The following is a 3,993-nucleotide window of genomic DNA, read 5'->3' on the forward strand; positions in this document are numbered from 1 at the left end:
GAAAAAGAGAAAAGGAAAAGGAGGCACTGAACTTTTCAGAGAAACTACAAGTACCTGTTACCCACTGGGCCAGTCCTCCACCTACAGGTTGGATAAGATGTCCTCCCCCACCCAAACCCCACCCTAAGCCCCAACTGCCCATATTTTGGGATAAATTAGACCCTCCGATAGCAGAATAAGAGTTTTATCTAGCGGCCCCCACCCCAAAATGGGGCTGACGGGTGTGAGCGGCCGCCTGGCGGGCAGGGAATGGACTCTCCTCTCTTCCCTTTCGCATCACGTGCTTTTCAGGCGCCACGTCGGGCTCCTAACAAGCGGCTGCTCCACTCGGGGGCACTTTCCTATTCCCACCCACCAGCCCCTGGCTCCCAGGCCCCCTTCACCGCCTTCCAACCCAGAGGGCAGAGTTACCAAACGGCACTGGGGGAAAATACGGATAACCACTCCCCACCTTCCCAGGGGGTTAAAATGGCTTGTTTTAACTCTTACTTCCCCAAAGCACAGTCTGCCTTTCCGTCTCCCCCACCGCAAGGAGCTCTAGTCAAAGCCTGTGTGTGTCGGGATATAAGATGCGGTGGCCCAAATACGGACTTGGGCCAAAACCCGAGCCTGAGTTAGAGGGGGAGGGGTGGAGAGAAGGGTATTGTCCCCTTTGATGGAAGCGAGACCCGGGATGAGGCTGACACTACAATTGGGGAGTATCAGAACAGGAGGCTGCGGGGTGTATAAAAACCTTGGCGGTTTGGGCCTGGATGCGAGAGACGATCTCCTTGGCGAAGGGCAGGTGATCCCGGGCCAGGGTGGTCAGCATATTGATGTGCGGTTTGCTGTCGACGGTCAGGTCTTCGCGCGATGACTGATGATCCCGACAGGCGTCCGCCTGGGGCCCCGCAGCACCGGCCTCGGGGGGATCTGCCCCGACACTGCGCCCCGTCCCCTCCGAGGTCCGCGCCGCTGAGGCGGAAGCCGCCGTCGATACCCGCCTCCCTTCTGACTCCTCTTCCTGTCCCAGGGTCCCTCGCGGCTCCAGCCTCGCCACGTGCTGACCGCGGAGGGGGGCTGGGGGACGACACAGGGGGAACCTCAGGTATGAAACGCCACCGTCTCACGGGTGATCTCCGTCCACTCCAGCCGCCGCACAAGCTTCTTTCTCCACAGACACAAAATGGCGGCGGCAGTGGCGGCGGCGGCGGCGGCTCCGAAAATGTCCGTGTTCCGAACCGCTGCGTCGTGCGAAATCTAAATGACGTAAAACTTGTTACAGCTATAACAATCTGTTTTAAACTGACAGCAATTTACCATCAATTGCGTACACAAACGCTACGCTGTCTCCCAAATTTGTGTTCAAGGTTGCAAATTACATCTTTTTGTAATTTGTATCAATTAACATAGTTTTATAGTTAGTTTTTAAATGCTTTTTATCTTTTAAATTATATACCACGATTAAAAGTGATTGACATATCACCATTTTGCAGTATTACATGATTCTGTAATTGTCTCTATATTTACGTTTACCAGTCAGTTTTATATTTGCATGTGCTTTTTGCTGCTGTCCAACATTCTTTCATTTTAACTTGAAGGACTCCCTTCAGTAATTCTTGTAAGGCAGGTTACTGGTGATGAATTCCCTCAGCTTTTATCTGGGAATGTCTTAATTTCTCCCTTACTTTTGAAGGACACTTTAGCTGGATATAGTATTCTTGATTGACAGTTGTTTTTTTTTTTCTCTCAGCACTTCGGAAATATGATCCCACTTTCTCCTGGCCTGTAAGGTTTCTTCTGAGAAATCCACTGATACTTTTATGAGAGCTCCCTTGTACGTGACAAGTTGCTTTTCTCTTGCTGCTTTCAAGTTTTTTCTCTTTGTCTTGGGCTTTTGACAGCTTGATAATATTATGTCTCAGAGTCGGCCTCTTTGGGGTCATCCTAGTTGGAGTCTTTTGAGCTTCTTGACTTTAGATATCTATTTTCTTCCTTAGATTTTGGAAGTTTTTGGCCATTATTTCTCCAAATTAAGCTCTGTTCTTTTGAGACTCCTGTAATCCCTATATTGGTCCACATGATGGTGTCTCATGAGGTACTTAGGTTTTCTTCACTTTTGTTCATTCTTTTTTGTTTTTTTCCTCTGACTTGATAATTTCAAATGAGTTCTTTGAGTTCGCTGATTCTTCTGCTTGTTCACATCTGCTGTTGGACACCTTTAGAGAATTTTTTGATTCAATTATTGTATTCTTCAGCTCTAGAATTACTTGGTTCTTTATAAGTAGTTTTTCTGTCCTTGTTGGTAGAAAACAACATCCTTCTTGTTCATGTATCATTTTTTTGATTTTGTTTAGTTATCTGTGTTCTCTTGTTGTCCATTGAACTTTTTAAAGAGAGCTGTTTTGAATTAATTGTCAGGTGATTCACAAATCAATGTTTCTTTTAAGGTTTTCTGAATATTTTTGTTCCTTTGATTAGACCACATTTCCCTGTTTCTTCATGTGCCTTGTTATTTTTTGCTGTGATTTGTGCACTCAAAAAAGCCACCTCTCCCGGTCTTTATGGACTGGTTGTGTATAGCCCAATCAGCCCAGCTGAAACAAATTTTTTTTTGGGTTGTGTCTTTTCTGGGCATGTGCATGTAATTTAGAAAGGTTTGTGGATTTCTGTTTCAGGAGCTTGTAATGTGTTACTCCCTCTGGTGTCTGTCTGTGATATTGCAGGTTCTGTGCTACAACGAACCACTGAGCTCTCTTTTGTTCTCAGTGGCCCCCAGAAAACCCAGGAATACTGGTTCCCCATCAGCACTCTAAGTGAAGTGAGACAGAAACCAATACGTCAGGCAGGCCCCCCCACCCAAAAGCCAGAGTGTTGAATTATGTTCCAGTCTTTTCTTTCCCTCTCAAAGGAGAAGCCATCAGCTGAGATTGTTTTCTCCTGATTGCACTGAGCTGGGCCAGCTTGGGGGAAAGGCGATCACCGGTGAAATGGAATGGATTTTCTTGCCTGTTTCAATGTGGCTGACCTTGGCGTGGCGCTTGTCTGGGGTACTGTGACATCTGAATTGGTTTCTGGATTTCTCATGAAGGTATTTTTGGCCATATATTGTTGTTAAGTCAGTGTCTCTGTGGGGAATGAGGTCGGGGGCTTCCTGATCTACCATCTTGCCGATATCACTAAAAAAATGACTGTGAATTTAAATGTGGTTATTTCTGCTCTTCATGCATATTAATGGGAAACTTCTGGGTCACAATTATACTTTAAAGTTGACCATGCTAAAAAAAAAAAAAAAAAAAACCTCACTGATGTCTCACCTAGCTCTGGTAAATGTTTGCACAAATAGAAGCTGATAATAATTAGAGATTTATCCTGAGGTTTTACTAAGTTTTCAGTTTCTTTGAATATGTAACTGGAAAGTTGGACTTAAAAGTTCAGGGTGTGTACAATACTGTTTCTCCATGACCTGTCACTGACTTGCTGGGGGACTTTAGGCAAGTTACTCAACCTCTCTGAACTGCTGTAAAATGGAGAAAATGATGCTACCTCCCTTATAAGTTTAAAGCAGTAATTAAAAAGAGATAATATAATCAAAGTGTGTATCTGAGAGCCTGGCTCAAGGTGAAGAAATACTGAGTATTAGGTGTTGCTGTATGAACTTTAGAGAGTCTAAATAACTTTGAACTAGAATTCAAACCCAGGGGCTGTTTGCATCCAGAGCCCCCTTTCTTAATGGCAACTCCATCCTTTTGTGGGAAGTCAGACTTGAGGCAGGAGTGTATCCTTAGCTCTGATGTCAGAAGCTGAGTCTACCTAGCTTGGTAGGGTGACCAACTTGATCTGGTTTTAAAATGGGAAGTCCCATATTGAGGGAACCTCCTGAGTCCTGGGGGACAAACCAGGACACATTGGAAACCCTGCTATTAATAGTTGCCACAAGTCTATGTACATGCATCCTCTTTTCATGAGAATAGAATGGAAATCTTATCTATGTTGATGATGATAGAGAGATGC

At 45.1% G+C, this 3,993-nt stretch overlaps 1 pseudogene; it reads right to left on the minus strand.

Moving 5' to 3' along the window:
• Positions 1–685: 685 nt before the first annotated feature.
• LOC138400740 (uncharacterized) lies at positions 686–3,145 on the minus strand (annotated as a pseudogene).
• Positions 3,146–3,993: the final 848 nt, after the last annotated feature.

This window comes from Eulemur rufifrons, chromosome 20 (assembly GCF_041146395.1).
Source record: "Eulemur rufifrons isolate Redbay chromosome 20, OSU_ERuf_1, whole genome shotgun sequence".
Taxonomy (NCBI): domain Eukaryota; kingdom Metazoa; phylum Chordata; class Mammalia; order Primates; family Lemuridae; genus Eulemur; species Eulemur rufifrons.